The sequence below is a fragment of the Phacochoerus africanus genome, chromosome X, assembly GCF_016906955.1.
Source record: "Phacochoerus africanus isolate WHEZ1 chromosome X, ROS_Pafr_v1, whole genome shotgun sequence".
Classification (NCBI taxonomy): Eukaryota; Metazoa; Chordata; class Mammalia; order Artiodactyla; family Suidae; genus Phacochoerus; species Phacochoerus africanus.
In genome coordinates, this window is record NC_062560.1 from 80,367,295 (window position 1) to 80,384,440 (window position 17,146).

A 17,146-nucleotide genomic window follows, 5' to 3' on the forward strand; every position below is an offset into this window, starting at 1 on the left:
ATAAATAAATAAATAAATAAATAAATAAATAAATAAAATGAATTGATTTGTGATCATAAATGTTACCCTTAAAGAAAAAGTTGACCTTGATTTAATATGCAAATAATACTGAAATGCCAGTGGGCAGTGTGCTATAACAGAAAAAGTGAGGCTAAGGAAATCTGGATGAGTTTAGGCAAATCATTTTACTTTTCTAGATTTCTGTTCCCTAATCTGAAAGATCAAAGAGGAAGACTAGGTGATTAATTTCTATGGTCCTTATAGCCATGATGTTTTAAGCAAAATAATAAAAGTATAATATGAATATTATGTATTATATAGCAAAGCAATTCATTATCTTCATTACTGGAATTATGATTAAAATAATTTTAATTTTATGAAGTAGTTAGAGGAAATGATATATCTTTGTTACTGCAGTTTAAATAATTTTTTCATGACTTTTATTTGTTTTTTTTTTGTCTTTTGTCTTTTTTTATTGTTGTTGTTGTTGTTGTTGCTATTTCTTGGGCCGCTCCCGTGGCATATGGAGGTTCCCAGGCTAGGGGTTGAATCCGAGCTGTAGCCACCGGCCTACGCTAGAGCCACAGCAACGCGGGATCTGAGCCGCGTCTGCAACCTACACCACAGCTCACGGCAACGCCGGATCGTTAACCCACTGAGCAAGGGCAGGGACCGAACCCGCAACCTCGTGGTTCCTAGTCGGATTCGTCAACCACTGCGCCACGACAGGAACTCCTTCATGACTTTTAAATATAGTGATATCTCATTTATTTTCAGCAATTTCAAATCTCTAAGCTAAAATTGTAACTAGAAAATGGTCTCCATACACTTTACTCTTGAAAGGAGATCTATGATCTTATAAACATACTTAATTTTTTAAACTATTCTCCTTTTTATATATTTCCCAAACTTTTAAATTTGAAAAATAAAATATCCAAAGCTGCAGAAAATTTGAAGGTAAAGAATAGTGAATATCCATCTAGATTCAGCAAGTGTTAACATTTTGCCACATTTGCTTCTGTTTTTCTGTTTCTTTTTTTATGGCCAGACCTGCAGTATGTCGAAGTTCCTGGGCCAGGGGTCGAATGGAAACTTCAGCTGCCAGACTATGCTGCAGCCACAGCAACGCAGGATCTGAGCCACAATGCCACAGCTTACGACAATGCTGGATCCTTAACCTGAATCCTCACAGACACTATATCGGGTGCTCAACCTACTGAACCATAATGGGAACTCTCCCGTTTTTGTCTTTAAACAGAGACATACAAGCAGACACAAACACAAATACACACATATTTTCGGAACCCTGTCAAAGTAAATTACTGATATCATGAGACTTTACCCCTAGCATTTCAGCATCATGTATCCCCTAAGAACATAACTTTCCCTTATATAGCCACAAAATTATTACCACAACCAAGAAATTTAAATATGTAAATAATATTATCTAGTATAGCAACTATATTCAAATATCCCTAATTATTCCAATAATGGTCTTTATAGTTATTGCTTTTAACTGATTTAATATCCATTTGAAACATTATTTTAAGGAGTCCAGATCAGTTAGTTTGTAAAAATAATACAAACTAGATTTGTCTGATTGTTTCCTCATTATTAAGTTCAGATTAAATATTTTGGTAAGATTGCTAAATGGGGGATATTGTATATTTTCATAACATCACAAAGTGAATTATAACAATGTGACCCCATTATTGGTAATGCTGAATTTGACTGATCACTTAGAAAATGTCTGCCTCAAAAGGTATGTTTTCCCCTGTAAGTGTACATTTCCCTTATAAATTAATAGGTAGTAGTCTACTGTGTGTATATATCTCTATCTATCTATCTATCTTTATGACATCTTTATCCATTCATCCACTGATGCACATTAGGTTGTTTCCATAGCATGGCTATTGTAAATCATGCTGCAGTGCACATAGGGGTGCATGTATCTTTTCAAATTAGAGTTTTCAATTGCTTTGAATAAATACTCAGAAATTGAATCATTGGATCGTATGGTAGTGCTATTTTAATTTTTTGAGAAACCTCCAGAATACAAAAAACTAACAAAGAAACAAACAAAATAAATGAACAAACTAAGCCAAACAAGAACAAACACGTAGATACAGAGAACAGAGTATTTGCTACCAGAGGGAAAGGGGCTGATGAAAGGAGAGTGAAATGGGTAATCCTGATCAACTGCAAGGTGATGAATGGAAACTCAGTGTTTGATTGTAAGCTTGTTGTAGTGCATACAGAAGTAGATATATAATGGTGTACACATGAAACTTACATAATATTCTAAACAATGTTACCTCGATTAAAAAAACAAAAAGAAAATTGGTAATCACACAAAAATAGAATGATACCTTGAGACCATCTGAATATCTTGTTTTCCAGCACGTTTTCACTCAATGGATTTAGGAAGCACAAAGGATCATTAGCATGATCCTTGCCTGAATTAGTCATTACATTATAGTAGAAAAGTGGTGATAATCTAATTACATTAGTCCTTTTATATTTATTAGGTAGCAGTTTTTTAAAAAGAAAGTTATTTATTTATTTATTTATTTAGCTTTTTTAGGGCTGCACGCCTATGGAAGTTCCCAGGGTAGAGGTCAAATTGGAGCAGTAGCTGCCGGCCTACACCACAGCCTCAGCAATGCCATATCCAACCTGCAGCTGTGATCTGAACCACAGCTCACAGCAACGCAGGATCCTTAGCCCACTGAGCGAGGCCAGGGATTGAACCTGCATCCTCATGGTTCCTAGTTCTATTCGTTATCACTGAGCCATGATGGGAACTCCTGAATGTTTTCTTTAAAAAAAATTCTTATTAAATAACTTTACAAAGATATATGAAATAGTATAATACAATGAACTCCCATGTATTCATCACTTAGCCTCAACAGTTAATAACATTTTGCCAATGTTGATTCATTTACTCTTTTATGTTGGCATGCTTGTGCTGCCAGAATATTTTAAAGTAAATTCCACATATTATATTATTTCATGCATACTTTATTTAAAAATGCCACAATTTAAGTAAACCCTTATTTTCTCTTTTCCTAATAGATTAGAAGTAACTAATTTAGAATATATGGAGAAATGTTGGAGGCAAGCAACACGAGAGTTTTAACAGCTCATCATAAAATAATATAATGAAAAAGTAGATGCAGAATATGTCTCTGTGCTATAGTATAATATGATATTGAATATTTATAATGATGACCCTGAGTTAGTCAAAGGAAAGTCATGTGTAATATTTAATAATTTTTGTATAAGAATGCAAGGACATGCATAATATTTTATAATGCTATATAGACAGATACCTATAGAAATACTAGAAGATTTGTAAATGAACATGAAGTTTTATACTTGGATAGATCATCTTTAGTACCTAGAAAATTTACCCATAAGGCTAGATATGAATCAGTATGAAAAAGTAGTAAATATTACATTGTTTCACTTTAGTCCCTGGTATCTAGTAGAACTAAGATTTTTAAACAGGGCTATACAACAAGTGATGTGGAAATCACAAAAATTATTATTTAGTCATATATGCTTCCCAGATATCAGCAGTCAGAGTAGACTAGATGGATTTAGGGATGACTAAATCTATAGGTAGATCTGAGTCGTTTTGTTGTATGACTCCCAGAAAACTAATTATAAAAACACCTAGGTGTTAGGACAGGCCATGCCAGGCCTTAAATGAATGGAAAAGCTTTAAATTGCAGTTAGGGAGTTCCTCTCATGGCTCAGTGGAAACCAATCCAACTAGTATCCATGAGGATGTGGGTTCCATCCCTGGCCCTGTTTAGTGGGCTTAGCATCCGGCATTGCCATGAGCTGTGGTGTAGGTCGCAGACATGGCTCAGATCCCACTTTGCTGTGGCTGTGGTGTAGGCTGGCATCTGTAGCTCCGATTCGACCCCTAGCCTGGGAGCTTCCATATGCTGAGGGTGTGCCCCCCCCCAACAAAAATTGGCAGTTAAGTTCAGTCAGACCAAGTATATGGTTTTTTTTTTCCTGACTTTACCTAGAGGGCTTTAGGATTTATCTCTCGAAATAATATGTTTTGTAACATATTAATTAAGATGAGCAAAAAATTCATCATCCTACATTTTGCAACAAGATGTAAGTTCTTCCTCTGAGTCTTTTCTGAACCAATGCCCATTTCCAGAGATGAAGACATACTGACTTTTTGAAGTGCTACACTTGGCTTCAAAAGTCTATTTTATAACTGACACAGCAATGTTGGAACCTGGCTCCCTTTTAGAATAGAAACCACAGGAAAACACAAAGTTGGGCAAGGATTTGGTATATGGAATTTTAGACAAAATCAAAGATCAAGAGGAGATAGGAAAACTATAGCTTATTTCCTAATGAAAAATATATATGAAAATTTTGGCCAAAGGCTTTTCATATTTTTCTCCTTTTTGCAAATAACTTACTTAAAGTAATTTCCAACCATTGGTAGCATAATTAGAAGCAAAATGTAGTTTCAGTTGTCCCATGTCATAAAAATCATTTGATTGTGAATTGGAGTAATTATGGGAAAGTAGGAGGAAAGTCAATTAATAGTAGGTTACTGTGAGGATGGAAACCAATTTGATTTGTTCTTGAGAATGGAAGAGGTGTGATGGGAATTTATAATAAGAAAGGGTCAATATTTATAATTTTGGGGGGGAGTTGTGGGTGGTTTTTTGTTTTTTTTTTTTTTTTTTTGCTGTTTAGTGCCACACCTGTGGCATATGGAAGTTTCCAGGTTAGGGGTCAAATCAGAGCTACAGCTGCTGGCCTATGCCACAGCCACAGCAATGCTGGACCTAAGCTGTGTCTGTGACCCACGCCACAGCTCACAGCAATGCCAGACTCTTAACCCACTGAGTGAGGCCAGGGATTGAACCCACATCCTTATGGATACTAGTTGGGTTCGTAACCCACTGAGCTATGGGAACTCCTTTATAATTTTGAAAGTGGAGCACTATTCGATCATGAGAATGATCATACAGTGGCCTTATTGGGTGACTGATTACAATAGATGAGATCATGTAAGTTGAGGAACCACGGTGTCACACTTATAACTGTTGAAATCTGTGACTGCACAGAAGGTAGGTATGTGTGAGGATTATGGGATGCTGATGTCAGTAAAGATAATGGAAGAGCATCCCAGAATCTGATAGATGAATGTAATATGAAATAGGGAAGTAATCTAAAACTTCAAAAGGGAGGACATTTTAAAGTGAATATTATAGAACTTCGGTGGGGAAATAGTGAAAGACAAAGATTATGGTAACCTGTATTGGCCAGGCACAGTAACCTCTGTTGAAGGAGGTTATTGGGTATGTAGTTTTGGGTAAATGTTTTCTTCCTGGTTAAGGAATGCAAAATTGAACTAATTCCCTGACGACATCTTTATTTACTTTAATATACATAGGCATGTTTTTGCTTGTGTTCCATGTTGTCCTTTTAAAATTAATGTTCATTTACTTAGATGAACATGCTATAGAGAAGAAATGCAACACACACTTAAGATAAATGGGCAGAAACCTTTGTACACGTTAAAATCTACTGTACTTTTCACCCAGTTTTTAACCTAGTTTTCCTAATGATAAATGTAATCTACACAGTCAGTGTGGAAAATTTGTTAAGGGTAAGAAAATTATGTAGAAATGAAAGAAAAAATGTAGCATGGTCCACCCCTCAGAAATATAACTTTCTTAAAAAATATTTCCTTTTGGTCTTCTTTATTTTGAAAGATATATATTCTAAGCATATAGGAAAATATATAGAATAATATTACAGATATCCATATGCTCATCAACCCAGCTATTACAAATACTAACATTGGTCACATTGGCCATAATATCATTTTTTTTAAAAAAAGGAAAAGAAATAACATTTAACCAAAGAGATTAACAGTATTCTCTAAACTATTCCTCCCCTCTCACTGCCCAGTAAGTACCATCTTTAAGTTGATTTCTATCCTTTCTGTATTTTTATATATTTACTATGTATTTATATATTCATAAATGAAATAATGTAATATTTTGTGTTTTTAAAGTTAATACAAATGGCATCGCACTGTTCATGTCTGTTTGAAACTCACATTTTTCTTTCAGTGTTATGTCCTTGAACAGATTGTCTGTGTCAATACATGTAGATCAAACTTATTCATTTTAACTGTTGACTAATATTCCATCGCATGAATATACCATACTTTATCTTTCTCTTATTAATATACATTTCAATTATTCCCATTAAAATGAAAAATGCGTTGCAGTGAAAATCCTTATTCATGTGGCATTGCAAAAATGGAGGAAATTTCTCCTGTGTATATATCTGGAAGTGCACTTGCTAGGTAATAAGCTATATTTTTAACTTTATTATATGCAGCCAAAATGGCCTTCAAAGTGGCCATAACAATTTATAGTCTCATCCACAATGTACAGGAATTCTCCTTTTCCTATGTGCACTCTTGATGTCGTCAAGTCTTTTTACATTTTTGCCAATCTGCTAACTGCAAACTAATCTCTAGTTCCATTTCATTTCCCTGATTTCTAGTGAAGTTGTGTATCTCTTTAAAGCATGTGTTGGTCAATATGGTTTCCTCTTTTGTGAACTTTTCAAAATGTTTTTATGGGTAATTTGCCTTTTATGATTTGTAGTTTTTACGTATTAGAGGTACTATTATTTTTGTCAGTTTTATGTGTTGCAGATATGTTCCAATCTGTGTCTTCTCTTTTAGCCTATCTTTAGCTTAGCTTAGCTTAACTAGTGTAGCAAAGCTTATTTTATGGTATATTTTGATGTATAGGTGTTTTTAATTCTAACATAGTCAAAGAAGAGATGATGGTGAGCAAAATAACTTTGCATTATTAATAGTTCACTTATTTAATTTTCATTTGTTAACTATTTATTTATCATCAGCTAGATGCCAGGCACTCTTCTAAGAAACAAGAACCAACTTGTCAAAGTCTTTGAACTCCTGAGGATTATTAGTAGGTGATATTGGCTATAAAAATGCAAATACACACCCCACATAAAATAATATCACAGTGATACATATCATAAAAAGAAATAAAGCAGGGTAGGGGGATATAGAATGAAAGGGAGTGATGGGCTATTCTAGGTAGGAGTGGTTAGGGATGGCCTTTCTAAGAAGTAACATTAGAACAGATTGCTGAATGAAGTGATAGAGCAAATCACACATGTGTGTAAAACATTCCAGACCATGCAGAGATAAGTGTAGCTGCTTTGAAACAGCTCTAGTGTTCTTGGGCACTTCAGCAAAAGGAAGGAAAGGCTGGTATGCCTGGCCTGCAGTGAGTTAGGTTGAAGAGGTAAAGTTTAGTGGGATGGATTCTAAAAATTGAGGGATATTGATGTCCATTAGACCTTTATGTTGTGGTTATTTTTCCTGGTTGCATTTTTAATGGATGGGCTGAGTATTTAAATCGTCCAGATTAAAATGGCCATCAACTGTCTTGTGAACTATATGGTATTATTATCAACAGTTTTGCAGACAAGAAAAGAGAAAAGTTAAGCAACTCACCTCAAGATAACAGAAGCAGGGGACGTGTTCTCAGGTCTTTTTACTATGTGATCTCATTGTACTAAGCAATGAAAAACTAAGCTAGTAGTCCTTCAACATCAGCATAATAGTTACCTATGGTTGAGAATAGGTTTGTGGTTGCCAAGGGGGGTGTGGGGGAGGGAATGATTGTGAATTTGGGACTAGCAGATGCAAACTATTATATACAGAATGGATAAACAACAAAGTCCTACTATATAGGATAGGGAATTATATTCAATATCCTGTGATAAACTATAATAGAAAAAATATAAAAAAGAATCTATCATCTATCTATCTATCTATCTATCTATCTATCTATCTATCTATCTATCTATCTATCCATCTATCATCACTTGGCCATACAGCAGAATTTCACACAACATTGTAAGTCAACTATGCTTCAATAAAATAAATTAAAAAAAATTTGTTACCTGTGGTATTTAACATTCAAATTATTGAGTCCCATCTGAAGAAATTCAGATTCAGTAGATCTATAGGAGATTCCAGGAATTTGCATTTTATCTAGAACCACCATCCTGCCTCATGTTATCTGATGTATTTATTCCAGGGACCACATATTGAAAAAAACTGACTATACCAATAAGCCAAGTTTGAGTCCAGAAGTTTTACACAGAAGATATCAAGCCAGCGGGAAGGCAAGATCCGAGTGAAAAGTGAGATGGCATAGAGGTACATGTCAGGTAATTTTAAAAGAGGTAAGTGAGCAGAGCTTGCTCCACAGAGACCCAGCTTAAGATAACTGAGCGACCTTGGGACAGTGTATCTAAAACATTATGTAAATCATAATAATTTGGGAAGCCTTAAATAGATATAGATTCCCAGAGCCCACCCTAGACATTAATTTAACAATGCCAGGGAGAAGAAACTGAGTGGTGGAAAGGAATTCAAGAATTCTGAAGGTCAGCTAGAATTAGAATCTACTGAGATTAACAATCAGCCATTGAGAGCTTGAGCTGCAAAGGATAAAAATCTAGACCTGAGATATAGAAATGCAGCCCTTGAAAAGTGGAGGCACAAAGGACTCAGAGTCAAGCTCACTAGGGACAGAGGAAGTCAGCAGCCGAGTGACCTGAAGTCGAGCCAGATCTTTTGAAATAGGAGCTCAAGTAGGACTGAGTTGTTTTGAGAAGAAAAATAAACCACCACCACCTGCTGGGATTATAAGAGGCTGGAATGAGGAACCAGCAAGCTGAGCAACATGATTCATTTGATTCTTCTTTGTGTTTTAAGATGTGGTGGAAGCACGTTTTTGACTTATTAATTCATTCACTTTTCTGTTGAAAGGAGAAAATATAAAGAAGGGAAATATTTTTTCTTGATTGAAATTTGTAGTTTTTTCCATGTAAACCTTTATTTTAACATGCTAGGCCCTGTTTCAACAATTGTCTTTGTTCCTTTGGTTTTTATTAGCTGGGTTTGGGATAGTTAAATGGATCAGACAGTGAAATTTACTGTAAGAGCTTTTATTTTGATACAGCCTGCATTGCACCATTTGGCATCTGAAGGATGAGAACTCTTTTTTCATCCTTATGAATATGATAGAGTCTTTTCCCCTTCTTTCTCTATACTCTGAAATCTCATCATTTTTTATTTCACTTGTAACTGGCCTGTTCTTTTCAGTTTATTATAGGTTTTGAACATTCAAAATATTCTAAGTATGTTTAGCATGCCGTGTGAAAATGAAAAATAAAATCGAATGGGCAGGAAATGAAATTAGGTAATGCTTATAATGTTATTATATGTTTATCACATATGAGAACTAAAAGCTAGAGATGTTCAAGGGCCAACACGGGTCATTTGCAGCTGGTTTTAGAGTCCTTTTTTGTTGGTGGCAGTTTTTCTTTTGCTTCTTTGAATTGTCAGCTGCATAAAGTCTCTTTGAAACAGATCCAGGCTATTGTACAATGTAACACTTGCATGAGAATAATAAATAAGTCGACCTTCCCTTGAGTTCCCCTATTTTAGCCTTATTTCTAGTCGGGTCGAATTTAATATTCACTACCTAAATTTTTTTTCAGGACCTTATTTTAACATAAGTACTGTAGAGATTAACGTAATTAATCAGATATTTCAGATGATGCTCCTGGGCAAATTCCAATGTGGAGAATTGTTTTTCATTAAGTTTTAATGAGAAAATCATGCAAGAATGTCTTGTATAATGAGATTCTATCAAAATAAGGTTTGTAGGATCCAGAATGAAAATCTAAATGTAAAAAAAATCATTAGCCTTTTGCTTTCTGCCCGTAGAATGACTCAGCAGTCCCTCGGTACACATGGTGCCAGTGCTGCAGTTTCCCTATTGAATTGTAGGATTATTAAATGGGCATGTAGCCAGGTCAATGCAGGATCCCTGCTGCCAAAGATCAGGGGAGCGACCTCTTCTGTTTAGCAGATTTCTCCTTTTTTTCTTCTTTCCCAGAGATGTCTACTGTGGCCATGGATTTTTGACCCATTTGCTGTAGTACCAAAGAATTTTGTTGATGGCTAAACACATCATCTTTCCCTCTAAAATTGTTCTTCCCTTGTTTCTAATTGAAATGACTGTCACTGCATAATAATTATGGGCTCCTGGATGGCTGTTTCTCTCCACTAGAAACAATGAGTTGAATAATAACCCTGTCTCCCTGGATTGATAATTTCATGATACCTGGAAAAGATGTAGAATATTTACATCTATTGCTTTAAATACCAACTTTATTGAGGTATAATTTACACTCAAGAAAAAGGCACACATTTTAAGAATATAGTTTAATGTGTTTTGACAAATGTGTTAACCTGTGTAACTACAATCCCAGTCATAATACAGAACATTTCCATCACCTCTAAAGCTTCTCTTAAGATCTCTTCTTATCTGTACCCCATCTCCTGCCCCAGGCAACAGCGTATCTACTTTCTATTATTCCAGATTAGTTTTACCTCTTTGAGACCACACTATAAATGGGAATTATACAGTGTGTACTCTGGCATCTAGCTTCTTTCACTCATTCAGCATAATGTTTTTTGAGCATCATCAGTGCTGTTGCATGTATTTTCAGCTTATTGTTTTTTTATTGCTGAATAGTATACCATCATATATGGCTATGCTACAATTTATTTTTCTGTTTTCCTATTGATGAACATTTGGTTGTTTTCAGACTTTAGCTACCATGAATAAAGTTGCTATAAACACTCATTTATTTCATTATTTTTAATTTTTTATTATAATTGATTTACAATGTCCTACCAAGTCTAAAATATGGCACACTCTATCTGTAAACATTCACCTAAAAGTCTCTATGTGGATATATATATTGTTCTTGAGTAAATATCTAAAAGTAGAGTTGCTAGGTCAAAGGATAAGTGCATGTTTAACTTTATAACAAATATCAAAACTGTTTTCCAAAGTGATTGCATCATTTCATACTTCCACCCACTGCAAATTAGAGTTCTAGTTGCTCTATATCCTTGTGGACACTAGGTCTTGCCAGCTTCATTTTATTTAAAAAAAATTTACCCATTCTCGTCATGTTTAGTGGTACTTCATTGTAGTATTAAATTGACATTCCACAAATTAATAGATTCTCAACATATTTTCATGTATTGATTGGTCATTCATAAATTTGCTTAAAGTGTCTAGTTTTTAGCTTTGTCTACATTTTACAGAGTTTTCTAAGTTCTTTCTATAGTCTGATACAAATCCTTTGTCAGATATGTAGTACTCATACCCCAGCCCCAGATTACTGTTTTCATTTTCCTAACAAGTTCTTTCAAAGAGTAAATTTAAAAATTTTTGATTAAGCTCTGCTTATTATTCTTTTTTCTTTCATGATCAATATTGTATATGTCCTGGCTAATCTTTGCCTAATCAAAATTTGCAAAGATTTTAAAAAATATTTTCTTCTAGAAGATTTACAGCTAGGTTTAATGGTCTGTGATTAATTTTGAGTTTATTTTTTGTGTGATATAAAGTAGGAGCTGAGGAATTTTTTTTCCAAACCAATTTTGATATTTTTTTAAACATTAAAAAGTTTTTTCAAGAGTTCCCATTGTGGTGAAGCAGAAACGAATCTAACTAGTATCCATTAGGATGTGGGTTCAATTCCTGGCCTTGCTCAGTGGATCAGGGATCTGGCATTTCCGTGAGCTGTGGTGTAGATCACAGAGGCCGCTCAGATCCCACATTGCTGTGGCTGTGACCGTGGCTGCTGGCTACAGCTCTGATTCAACCCCTAGCCTGGGAACCTCCATATGCCGTGGTTGCGGCTCTAAAAAGCAAAAAAAAAAAAAAAAGTTTTTTCAAGTATAATATATGCACAGTGAAGATAATTTGGAAAACAGAAAAACACAAAAAGAAAGTAAATGCCCATGATCTCAATGCCCTAGAATAACAACTATTTACAACTATCTCTTTGTCTTTATTTTATCTCTGCTTATATATCTATACTTTTTTGACTTAAAAAAACATCAGACTGTAGAACTATTCTGTCGCCTAAAACTTGCATAGCAATATGTTGTTTTCCTGTATTAATAAAAATGCCTGGCAGTCCATCATGTGGATATTCCAGCATTTTTCTAGCCCTTCTTGATTTTTGTACATTTTTGTTACTCCTTTTATTTATCTAGTTTTACCATTATAAATGATGATGTGATTAATTTTAAATAAACTTTATTTAGTACAGTTATATATTAATGTAAAAACTATGAAGATGTTACAAATAATTACTGCATACCCCACAATTTCCCCTATTATTATCATCTTAAATTACAGTGGTACATTTGTCACAGTTTATGAACCAATAGTAATACATTTTTATTAATTAAAGCCCATACTTTATTCAGATTTCCTGTTTTTCTCTACTGTCCTTTTTTTGCTCCAAGATCCCATCCAGGATAGCACATTACGTTTGGTTATAAATTTATCCTTAGGCTGCTCTAAGCTAAGATAGATTTTCAGACTTTTTGTTTTTGTTTTAGGCTGTGCCCAGAGCATGTGGAAGTTCCTGGGCCAGGTTTTGAACCAACACCACAGCAGCAACAACACCAGACCCCTAATCCACTGTACCACAAGGGAACTCTGGACTTTGCTTCTTTTTGATGATCTTGATGGTTTGAGGAGCATTGGTCAGACTGGGGTTGTACATTCTTGGGCAGCAGATTATAGAAGTTCCAATCATCACATAATTATCAGGGGTTCACACTCTCAATATGATTTATGACTACTGATCTTGACCTTGCTCACCTGGCTAAAGTAATATTTGCCAAGTTTCTCCACTGTAAAATTATTCTCCATCCCACCTTTCCATATTCCACCTTTTAGAAGGAATCACTCTGCACAGTCCACACTTAAGGGATAGTGTGAGTGATTCATTTTTGTATGTACACCTTTGACAGAGTGCTTGATTTTTTCCCCTTTAAAATCGGTTCCTAGAAATGGGATTGCATGGTTTATGATTTAGGATATCTTTAAAGATACCATTTATTACAAAATGACATAAGGTCAGAGGAAAAAAATAGTACACACAAAAATGTAGAAAGTAAGAGAGAAATATTTTCTCTCCTGTCACCCACAATACTTTGGTGTATATCCTTCAAAATTCTATATGCTTATTTAATTTGTACACATGCACACACAAACAGGTCACTTCACATACCATGCACCCTCCACATACACCCCCACATGCCACAAAGCTTCTTCATACGGCAAGCACACACATGCACTCATACACATGATTTAATAAAACCAGTGCTTTGCAATCTACTCTATTAAAACAGTAGAGTGTAGTACTTAAAGTATCGGCTATGGAAACACACTGTTTGGGTTTTAATTCAGGCTCTGCCATTTGCTACCTGTGTGACTTTGGGCAATTTACTTAGCCTCTCTGCCTCTGAGATTTCTTATAAAGTGGTCGAGAAATGATTAAGTTAGAATACACATAGGAGCTTAGAACAGTGACTGGACAGTCACTCAATAAGTACTCAATAAATGTCTCAGTATGTGCTCAATAAATGTGTTAGCTATTTTTCTTTATTATTATTGTTATTTTCATATAATTACGTAGGATTTTATGTCATTAGTTCCAGTGACATCATAGTACTCCTTTGTAAAGATATTTATATAACTAATCTTCTGTTGATGTAGATGTCTTTCTTTTTGTTTTAAACTAGATTTTTAAAGTAAAATAATATCTGCACATTATTAAAATAAACTCAAATTATACCAAATAATATAAAATTAAAAGTAAAAACACTCACACTCTCCCATTCCCTAGCAGCAAACACTTTTGAACAGTTTCTGTATTTCAGTTCAAATGGTAATCATTGAAACTTAAATACTATAGTTTAATTCCTGTTTCTCAGTATATTAGTTTCATGCACCCTCTGTTGACTGTCCACTGTGAAAGGTGACAACTTACTGCATTTACCCAGGCTCTCATGGGATCACGGAGAAGGAAATATATGCTTCTGCCTTTAAACCTGTCTCTCACACAACATTGTCTCAAGTACACACAAGGCCATGGGTTTTCTTTTTTATTCATTCTCACTTTTTTTTTTTTTTTTGCTTATTCTGGGTCCTACTGAGCCGCCACTGTTTCCTACATTGTTGTTATTTACAATACATTTATTGAACCAACCCTGGAGAAATATTATACCAGTTTGTCTTCCAACCAGCAGTTTTACAAGAGTGTCTAGTTCCCTAACTCCTGCCAATACTTGTCTATTTTAATTTTCTTTAAAATTCCTATTTGGTGGGTAAATGGTGGTATTAGGTTTTTATAATTGTCTGTTAGTGAGGTCAGACATAATTTTATTCTTCAACTGGAAATAAAATATACTATAGTGATTAAAAGCTACAGTTCAGGAATAAGAGACGGGCTCAAAAACCAGCACTCTATGATCCAGGAAAGTGAGTTAACCTCTCTGAAGCTCAATTAACTCACATGTCAAAAATAAGTAACTATAGCATACTCTTGATATATCAAATATAGACAATTACAATGTATTTTCATAGGATTTTTGTGAGGACCAAATGAGAAAATTCTTGTAAAGTTCTGAGCACTAACACTTGGTGTATTACAGAGATTAAATAGACATGGTTCTTGTTATTTCATGTGCATTGCTTTTTTAATGTGTCACTTTCATTTTATTTTATACTTTTCATTTTACTGACTTGTAGGAAGTGTTCATGTATTTAGGTTGTTAAAACTTTTTTCATATATGCTGCAGCTTTTTTCTTTTTTTTTTCCCACGCAGCTTTTTTCTTGGTTTGTAATTTCCTTTATTTTAGTTTATAATTCTTTGACATAGTGGTATTATAAAACAATGTAACCAGGAGTTCCCGTCATGGCTCAGCGGTGACGAACTCAACTAGTATCCATGAGGATGTGGATTCGATACCTGGTCTCACTCAGTGGGTTAAGGATCTGGTGTTACCATGAACTGTGGTGTAGGTTGCAGATGCAGCTCAGATGCTGCATTGCTGTGGATGTGGTATAGGTTAGCAGCTGCAGTTCCTACCTGACCCCTAGCCTGGGAACTTCCATATGCCCTAGAAATCAAAAAAGCAAAAAAAAAAAAAGTAACCATAGCTATCACATTTCTTTTACAGATTTGCTTAGCATTGACTTTCCCATTCCAAGATTTTATATATACATATATATCCTTGTATTTCCTTATATTCATTTCATAGTTTAATGTTTAACATACATTTTTAATTCACATAAAATTTATGAATTAAAGAAGTTCATTGTATGTCCTTTTCAATGAACTGTTAGTTTTCCTAATAATATTTATTGAATAATTGATCCTTGTCCCACTGACTTAAAATGGCAATTTTATCATATATGAATTTATAATAAAGATGTGTCTTTGCTTGATTTTGTTTTTCCGTTCAACTTCTCTTCTCCTTGCCATACCCATATTTTATTGTATTTCTTTTTCTGTTTTTTTTAGGGCCACAGGTACAGAATATGGAAGTTCCCAGAATAGGGGTTAAATTGGAGCTGCAGCTGCTAGCCTATGCCACAGCTACAGCAATGCCAGATCCGAGCCACATCTGTGACCTACACCACAGCTTGTGGTAATGCCAGATCCTTAACCCAATGAACTGGGCCAAGGATCAAACCCACATCCTCAAAAGTACTAGTCAGTTTCATTTCATCTGAGCCAAGGCAGGAACTCCTGTTTGTTATAAAGCAAGTGCACCCTTTGTGCCATTCTTTCTACTATTTTCCTGGCTAATATGATCTGTTTCTTTTTCCAAATCCTTTTTTTTTTTTTTTATGGCCACAACCATGGCATATGAAAATTCCCAGCTAGGGATTTAATCTGAGCCACAGCTGTGATTCACAGCATAGCTGGCAATGCCTGATCCTTTAACCCAGTACTCCCCAGGCTAGGGTTCGAGCCTGCGTCTCTACAGGGACCCTAGCTACAGCAGTTGGATTCTTAACTCACTGTGCCACAGCAGGAACTCCTCCAAATATATTTTAAAGTCATGTGTTGAATTCCCAAAAAATCTCATTAGGGGTTTGATTGCAGTTGGATTAAGTGCATACATAAATCTAGGAAGACTTTTCATATTTACAAAGTTGGGTCTTCCCATCCAGGGACACAGTGTTTCTTTTTCTTTGTTAAATTCTTATTGTCTCTTCATCTGACTCTAAATGGAAAGTAAAACTCCCCACACCAATCGTGAAACTCTTCCACACCATTTCAAGTTCCATTTTCTTAATTAAGGCTTCTCCAGTGTCTCTGATTAAATGAACTGGTGAAGTTCACGAGATACTGGAGTTGTTTAGAATTTATAGACACTGTGTTGTTTACCTATTAGGTGTTCCATAGATTTTAGTTTGGACTGAAGTACAATATATCCTGTACTCTACGATTTACCCTAAATAAAGTGCTCTGTTTTGGAAATTTGTGCAAAGGATATCTTACATATCTTCAAGAGCAAAAATAGAATCCAGAAAATGTGCATTTAAGTTGCAGTCCTGCTTCTAGCTGTCAATTTGATCTTGATGAGTTATTAAACATCTCTGACATTCATATACTCACCTATGGAAAATAAGAGGAAGGATTTAAGAAATACCTACCTCACTGAACTCCTTAAATTATGATGTCCTATAGAAATGTATGCTTTTATTTTTATTTTCCTCCATTTCTTATGAGCAACTAACTTTATATGTATGCATGTGCCTGTGTGTGTGTTCCAATAAAACTTTATAAAAACAGGCAGTGGTCTGGATTTGGCTGATAGTTTGCTGATCCCTGGTTTAAAGAGGAATTTCAAAGCAAAGTCTGCATAACCACCACCCAGTTCAAAAACAAACACAATACACAAGAAATCTCTCTGTGCCTCACCTAGATGATAATTCCTCATTCCTTTCTAGATACTTATGGTAAACATTTTCTTGCTTCTCTTTAAAGCTTGGCCTTCTATGTATGCATTCCTGAACAAGAGAGCTTATTTTTGTCTCTTTTTAATGTCAGTGTTGAAGCCTTCCCATAGTATTGATTTAATTCGTAATCTTTGGTAGAGTGACTTTGGGAAGAATCTCAGTCAAAAGG